Source organism: Bombus impatiens, unplaced genomic scaffold (assembly GCF_000188095.3).
Source record: "Bombus impatiens unplaced genomic scaffold, BIMP_2.2 scf_0027, whole genome shotgun sequence".
Lineage (NCBI taxonomy): Eukaryota > Metazoa > Arthropoda > Insecta > Hymenoptera > Apidae > Bombus > Bombus impatiens.
Window position 1 is genome coordinate 1,881,129 of NT_176446.1, and position 9,357 is coordinate 1,890,485.

Here is a 9,357-nt window from a genome sequence, read left to right on the forward strand (position 1 = left end):
TTTTCCCGATTTTTTTTTTTTTTTTTTTTTTTTCTAGTATCGCTCGCGTACCCTCCGCGAAATTAGTCGTCACGACGATTTAGCTCCTAGAATATAGATAGTTAATATATGTAAAGAACTGATACGCGAGAGAGAAAAAGCTCGAATCTCTTTGCAGAGAACTTATTAATGAAATTTACTGAAACTCGAGTCCAGGATTATATAGTTCAGACTGTTGTTTTTCTATGTAAATGATCACCGGCAAGAAAGGCGAGTTAAAAAGACAAGAACATTGTGTCTAGTCCATCGCGTCATTGATGATCGTTGCTAATTAATGCCGAAGAATTTTCCAAAAATTCACGGTAATTGGTAACATGAAAACATATAGCAAAGAGAGCGTTCGTCAATGATGCAATGATTTTTCTACGATTGTTCACAGTTTTCCTTTTTTTTCTTTTTTCTTTTAATAAGAACTCACAGTTGTTTCCTTAGTTCCTCTTTTATGTCGACAAAGGAACTTGCATAGCCGAAATGGTAGCGACTCGTACTAAAGATTATACGCTTTCTCGGGACACGTGCCACGACTAGGAGGGTATGCGTTTCTCATTAATCGTATTACGAACAGTATTGATAAAAAAAGGATATAAAGTAATAAAAAAAAAGAAAAAACTGCAAGAAAACTGAGAGTTAACAAAAAGACTGCCAGCCAAGACGAGACAGGGCGAACACAGATCAAGGATGATTCAGTGACTCTTGTTCGCTTTTCAGGCAACCGTTGCTTGTTGTAATTTTAAAGGAGTTTTAAAGGAGAAGCATGTACGAAAGGTATACTTTAAAATGCGAATGCTCGAAATAGAAGATCGGCTGGTGTGCGTTTTAGATGCGGTGCGTATCGGAAACGATAGGAATTCTCGCGTTCCTGTTCCCAGGGGATACTCAGCAATGTTACGATATCATTAATTTGGTAAAGAAGTAGGATTTCTACTGGAAAAATATTTTCATTCGTCTCAATATCGGAGCGATCGTATGCAGCAAATTTGAGTAGAAAGAGCTTTTCCATTTTCCGAAATATCAATTAAAGAAGCTTCGTCTCTCTAAAAGTTTATCCTTTTAAAGTTGCCAAACATCACAGTATGCGTTTATCTATTAATTAAAAAAATTAATATTTTATAATTTTATTATTCTCTTTAATATCCTATAGGATACCAATTTTAACAATTCCTATGCAAATTTTCCACTTTATTTATCGTATCGTTGGAGCTTCCTCCCCTGTTAAAAAAAAAAGACGATCGACGAGTAACACGACGGACCTAAAGAAGACAGTGAATTGCGTATTTTCTCGAGGAATACGATCAACTATGTAGCTTTTAGAGTGTGCATAATCCCACCGGGATGAAATGTAAGCGTGCGAGCGTTGGATGATGACGCGCTAGGGTGCCTTTAGAGTTTCCCCGAACTTGTAGGACCGTGCCTTAGCAACAATGACCGATTATTTACACAAATTCTTTTAATACGAACGATAATGAAAAGAATAAGAAAAAAAAGACACACTGCAACGATGTGAAACACGATCGTAGGAAGTTAGTGCCTTAAAGAAGCGCGTCGAAATACAAGAAAAACAAAAAAAAAAAAAAGAAAAGAAAGAAAGAAAATGAAAACTCAGTCGCCAAGAATTATCCTGTCATTATTTTATAAACAATATCGGAGATAATATTAGTTTGTTTGGAATTTTATACACCAATAGAAATTTTAGATGCTTGTATATGCGATTAAAGAAGTTAGAAACTTTGCGACTGATAAGGATTCTTCGTTTTTTAGACACTTTTTTCCACGTGTCGTGAGTCGAGAGTCACGAAGACGAGAATTTAGCTCGTCATTTTGAAGACCCGCTTTTTGTAAATTTCGTTTGAAGATTTTTCAATTCCACACTTTTACAATTCAAGCGATTGAAAATTCCTAACATTCGAAAGGTTCTATCATAAAAGACAATCGTTCGTTCACAAAAGAATTCGAGCAGGCTTTTTTAAAACCTTGTACTGCTACAGAAAACTGCTTCTCTCGCGTATTTTAACAATTCATACGCCGTAGTTCGTGTTAAAAATGAAATTTTAAGAAGTACGAAGAGAATCCTAAAAATTCTTCTATACGTTTTAACGATATTCTTAATAATTTATATGGAACGTCGAATTCCAAGAACAATCAGGAGAATTTTGAAAATTCTTACATTGTTACAGCAACGATTCTCCCACGTTTATTATTCTCAATAATTTGTATCAACCATCAAACTTTCACGATATTCAAGAACAAAAAGCGGGTGCTCAGCGATCCAGGACGAGCCTTCCCAAACTCAACCCCAATCTTTTCCCCTATTAGTCTCTACTAGTATATCATTCCACTAGCAAGGTTACGCGTGTCAACGAAGTCGATTAGTCATAAAACGGTCCCCGTCCTCTCGCGATCGAGCAAAAATCGCGCCAAACTTCGCGACCTCGATCTCTCGCTGTTTTATCTCGGTAATCGCGAGATTGTTCAAACTATTCGCGAGAGATCTCACGAATTGTACGTGTCGAAGCTTCGAGGAGAAGCGGAGGATCGTGGATAAGCTGCTTGAGAGCCGAGCCATTATTAAACGAGTGCCATAAACGATGTAGAGTCTCTCTCTCGAGCGCCTGTCGCTTTCAATTCCTCTTTCGCGCCCGATAGAAACGCGCGAAGAACGACGAAGAACCTGAACCGAAGCTGTAAAATATTTATTGTAAATCGCGATACGAGCGTGTTTTGTGGTCTGGCGAGGACCGAAGTCGACGAGATCGCGAGAGGATCGAGCGTTCAGAGGGTGAACCAACCTCGATGGATCATCGCGAGAGACTTGGAAAGAAATAAAGAGAGAGAGAAAGAGAGAGAGAGAGAGAGAGAGAGAACGAAAGAGAGAGAGAGTGTATGTTTGATGTAGCGACGATGAACTGAGGTTGCCTTATAACTATCGAGCCTATATTATATATATATATAAATATATATATATATATAAATAGAAATATATATTATTGTGAAGATTATCGATGACGATGGAGAAAAAATACTAAGTAACGATGGAAGTATGTATGGGTATGTTTATGCGTGCGTGTGTGTTTGTGTGCGCGTGTGTGAGGGGGAGAAATTGTGTAAAAGAGTGATATATGTATACCAGTAGAAAGAAAAAAAACGTACTATTGTTTGTGGAAAATTGAGAGAAAGGAAAATTTATCGTACGGTCATTAGTATTAAAATACCTGCTGTATGGATGTAAGAGAAAAGAAAGCTATTATATAATTTTATCTATTATTATTAATTATTATTAATTATTAATTAATATTCTCTATTATTATTATTATTATTATTATTATTATTATATTATGAATGAATATCGGAAACACACACCTTATGTAGCTGTGATTTTGCTTTCGAACAAGTAAAGATTAAAAATATTTATAGCAACGAGAAGCATTTTGTCATTTCATCAAATATTCTGGCTATCGAAGAAACGAAAGTAGAATCAGATATTTTTCTAAAAAGATAAGCCGTTGTATCGAAGGTCCACGATAAAAGATTCTTCGTTTGGAGCAAGAAAGAAGATGACATAGCTATCGATATGTTTTTTTTTTTTATACTTTCGTATCATCGAAAGAAAAAGCTGAATCGAAAGTAGACGAATTGACATTCCAAAGGAATTTCAAGATCACAAGATCTGCTGAAAGCGGAGTTTGACAAAATATTTTCGAAATTCTTTCTCCAAAGCAAGCACTTTGCAGTCGAAGCAGCTTCCAAAACAGTTTTATTATTCAGCAACTGTTCGCATGAAATACTTAACTTCTATATACTTACGATAGCCAGTTTATATTCCAGAAAACCATCAATAAACTGTAGAAATTGAAACCGAACGAAGTTCACAAGCAACGAGGAAAGACTCACATTTTTATTCGCTTGTTTCATTCCGATGTCGCTCTGTGACTAGAAACGAGTAATTTAAAAACGTGTGCTTTCCACAAGCATCCTTTAATTATTCAGGCAAAGAATATTTCAATATTGATCATTTTTATATTGTAAATTAGTATCCGGTAAACAATATTTCTAAATTAAACGAAGAACGTTCGCCGTGTTATCTCAGCGTCTATAAACCACTGTACGAAATTAATTTACTTCCATTTTATAGATCGTGCTCTCGGCAAAGGTACGCGAAACAGTTTAAAAATGACAAATAGAACATTGTAGTATATGATACGTATAGGAAGAGGGCAGAATTAATTCGAAGGGAATTTTCACCAGTTAATTAACATCGTAAAGCATCGTACATAGAAACGTTGAAGCAATCTTCGTGTCATTTATCTCCTCTGGCCGTTTCCTCCGCTACTATATCGCTTGGAAACTTTAATTACAAATTGGTTTAATTAATAGTTACTCGAAGGCTAGTGAAACAACACAATTACATCGTCTAAGAGAAAGATGGTAGATATTGGCAGAATTTTTCAGTTCTTATCTAATTTCAATGAACCAACTGAACCAATGAACACTGAATTTCAATGAAATCGAGAACGAGATCGTAATTTTGTAAATAAATCTTCGCGAGGCGAGACAAGCTTTGGTTATCGATTAGTTATCGAAAGATTTTACGCAATAATTCAGTTTATCGAAAGTTTGACGTAATGACAACGACATGGGCGAACTAGTTATTTGCTTTCTCATTTCTTTTCCTTTCTTTTCCTTTCTTTTTTTTTTTTTTTTTTTTTTTTTTTTTTTTTTTGGATGCTGTTTACTGGGCGGTTTATCAACTGGTTTATCGCTCAATTTACTAAACATAATCTAATGAATAACATTGATTAATCGCTTAGCAACATGAACATGGTTAGCTCATAGTTATCTGTTAAAAATGTTAAGATAAATATATGTATTTATTGAAATAAGAAAACATTTGTATTTCGTAACGCTTTGGCATAAATAATAATATTTACCAAATACGCGGCGTATAGCAACAGCTAAACTTTGCCAGTACATTCTATACATTTAAATGAGAAGGATACATTAGATAAATATAGAGATTATTTAAATTTAATTAAAGAGATATACAGGGTGGTTGGTAACTGGTGGTACAAGCGTAAAGGGGGTGATTTTACGCGAAAAAAGAAATCGAAAATATGGAATAAAAATTTTTTTTTTTTTATTTTTCCATCGAGACAACGATCTAACAATGAGATCCGTTATAACGAGACGTGATAAAGTGCATGCGTACCGAGCGCAAATTCAAAGAAAGAGATATACAGGGTGGTTGGTAACTGGTGGTACAAGCGTAAAGGGGGTGATTTTACGCGAAAAAAGAAATCGAAAATATGGAATAAAAATTTTTTTTTTTTTATTTTTCCATCGAGACAACGATCTACAGTGAGTTATGACGAGAGGCGATAAAGTGCACGCGTACCGAGCGAAAATTCAAAGTCGATTTTCTCGAAAACAAGACCTCAAACGAAAAATGTTTATTCTATATTTTCGACTTCTTTTTTCGCGTAGAATCACCCCCTTTCCGCTTGTACCACCAGTTACCAACCACCCTGTAGAAGATAGAGTAAGTAAATAAAATAAATAGAAGAATAAGCACAAGCAATTTTATGAAAATATCGAATTTATAATATTATTTTATTGTTAATGTAGATAGAGAATTAGTAATATCGATAATATCAGTAATCGGTGATAAAACGTAGAAAAGGAAATTAAGGGAGTATTATTTGACCAGAATTCTACAATTTTATTTACGTACTTCTGTAATTTTATTTAAATGCTATTTTCTTCGGTGTAAATTAAATTTAAGCGAGTCAATATCCAATTACTCTATCTGAAAAGCAAACATAAAAAATACAACAGCGTGTTGCCTTTAATATTTCGCTATCTTGACTCCGAATGATTGATCGAAGGCTACTGATCTCTTCTTTAAACCCTCCATTTACGACGACTACAAAATCTTCCCCATTCTCAAATGCCGAAAGCGCATCTGCAAAATTCATATAAAATGCTAGAAAAATTTACAAAATTTATAATAAATAACAATTAATCAAATATTCTATTCTTTTTTGTCATTTTGCTAAAAATAAAGATCAAGTTGGTGTGCAGACTGAAACACACGACAGCCACGTGCGAGGTGGGTCTAATCGATCCAGGGGAAGGGTCAGATCACGTGCAGCGATAGCGATGACGAAAAACGAGCGAATACCCTCGGTGAATCAAACTTTTCATTGATCTACTGGCAGCAAACGCTAGTTCTCCTGCGCAACATCGACTCTTAGAGGTCTTTTGACTTTCCGATATAACTCCAGCGACGTTATTTTGGAAAAATCTTGTACATGTGACGGTTAATCGTGGTGGTGGTGACATAAGGACAGATAAAAGTAAGAGATTTTGGAAGATTTGTTGAAATTTGTCGATGTTTGACCTGCCAATCGTTTGATGGTTTGATCGAAAATTTCTACGTTTTCTTATGCAAAATGCAAAGGAAGACAATAAAATCAAAGAAATAATTAAAGTACAATAAATTGCAAATTAATAAATACAGACAAATCAATTGATCGATTAGAGATTAAATCGATTTCACTTGCTGCAAATGTAAATAGAATGTAATTTATTCTTAACAGATATGAAACGAGCTGTAGGAAGGGGTTGCACTTGCGGATAAAAGAATTAATTGTATCAAAGTGTCCTGTATTACTTGGTTAACAGTTTGATGAAATTAGGATTAAATGATGATTATAAAACAATTTTTGTATATTCTGCAAGCCTTAGGAACATAGTTTGCATTTTAAATGACTCTTTTAGCCTAGCAGGTGGAATAACAAATTAGAAATAAGGTATAATATAAAAATGTAATTACTATATATCGGAAGGAACAAAGTATCAGTTTGAAAAATGCCATAAATTCAGATATCCGAGTTATTAATGATAGTAGTTAATTTGCATTTAATGGTAGTTTAATTATAGGAGAATACTTGAATTACTTTTTACACTACAACTAGTTTCACATTCACAACTCGTTATTCGTTCTAATTGAAGTAGAATTAATTTATGTTTCCTGTATGTTTACACTAGCATAGTAGAGAGAAAAAGAAAGAGAGTCCCTCTTTCTACCGGCACTTGCATCGTCTGTCTTTGTCGCACACTATATCCTCTCTTATTAGCATCACTCGTGATGTCTGTCTTCGTTGTACACTGTATCCTCTCCTTCCTCCACTCGTATCATTTGTCCTTATCGCACACAGTAGCCCTCCTTGTCTGCGGTCAAGTCATGTCTGGCCATCTATTAGATAATGAAGGAACTGAAACTTGAAGCATTCACGCATAGATGGCAGGACATGGCTTGTCCAACACACGTTTCGGACCAAGGAGCTCGATTTCATCGTTCGGACGTACCACGTTCTGCCATCTGTTATGTACTAAAGGAACTGAGACTTGAGGCGTTCACGCATAGATGGCAGGACGTGGCTTGTCCAACACACGTTTCGGACCAAGAAGCTCGATTTCATCGTTCGGACGTACCACGTTCTGCCATCTGTTACGTACTAAAGGAACTGAGACTTGAGGCGTTCACGCATAGATGGCAGGACGTGGCTTGTCCAACACACGTTTCGGACCAAGAAGCTCGATTTCATCGTTCGGACGTACCACGTTCTGCCATCTGTTACGTACTAAAGGAACTGAGACTTGAGGCGTTCACGCATAGATGGCAGGACGTGGCTTGTCCAACACACGTTTCGGACCAAGAAGCTCGATTTCATCGTTCGGACGTACCACGTTCTGCCATCTGTTACGTACTAAAGGAACTGAGACTTGAGGCGTTCACGCATAGATGGCAGGACGTGGCTTGTCCAACACACGTTTCGGACCAAGAAGCTCGATTTCATCGTTCGGACGTACCACGTTCTGCCATCTGTTACGTACTAAAGGAACTGAGACTTGAGGCGTTCACGCATAGATGGCAGGACGTGGCTTGTCCAGCACACGTTTCGGACCAAGAAGCTCGATTTCTGCGTTCGGACGTACCACGTTCTGCCATCTGTTATATACTAAAGGAACTGAGACTTGAGGCGTTTAAGCATAGATGGCAGCACATGGTTTGTCCAACACACGTTCAAACCAAGGAGCTCGATTTCTGTGTTCGGATTTGCATCGTTCTGCCATCTATGCGTGATCGCCCAAAATTTCAGTTCCACCACCATGTACTAGATGACACTGCACAAGTTAACCGCAGACGAGGAGTGGGATAGATTAACTTTCGGTACTTATAATTTAATTTAATTGTGATTAGGACTATTTTTCGTGTTTCTCGTTTTTGTACGTTGGTTTAAAGCTTCTGAACGTTGCTTTTCGTTTAAGCGTTGCGTTTGGTTACTCTAGGATCGCTGGACTGGCAATGCAACGGGTGGACAGTTGATTAACTATAGCTTAATGTTTATTAAGACCTTTTAATAATGTATACACATGCATTATATATACTTTATAGTCCTATCACTGTGATTATGGTATCTTGATTTAGCATCTAACAATTATCTTTATAAATTAATAATTCATGTTTTCTTCGTTGCTTCTCTAATTCAATCAGAATTTCTGCAATAATTCAAGAACAGGGAATATTTTTCTATTTTCCATATTGTTCGCTGAACAGCAAATCGCACTAGTTATTATAGCCAGTAATAATCTTGTTCGCTGCCTTATGACTCTTACTGTCCTCATCCTGGCTTATGAATAAAATCCTGCAGACACAAAATTACACACATTAAATAAAGGATTTATGTAGAATGGAAATATCGTTGGGTAACTTGCAGAACACGTAAGGATAATATGGAAGTGGTGAAGGATACGATCGATCCAAAGTTTAAAATTTAGAATTTTATGCGATGTGTTTAAATATGACGAAGCAAACGGTTTTGAAATAAATTACTATGCTAAATTATAAGGTCATAATCTATTTACATATTTCCTAGAATTTCCTGTATATAACACAATATATTCATGAGATATTCATAAGATATACAAGTTATCATATAAATATTGCAACAGAATATGAGATAATTATTGCAAAATTATATTAAATATGTGCGCCATTGATTATCAAATGAATATATGTCCAGATATCTCATATGTTTCTTTTAAAACACCTAATCTTATACACAATTGCATAATATTATATATACATTTCCGCATGTTCTATGTCGACTTTGAATGCATCTACATCTATATATTTCCTTTTCTTTTTTTATATCTAAACGGTTGCAATAATTGCAAGTTATGTAATTACTATTTATATTTATCCAATGTTCATACAAATATTGTATAATATCATATACTATATGATATGAATGTATA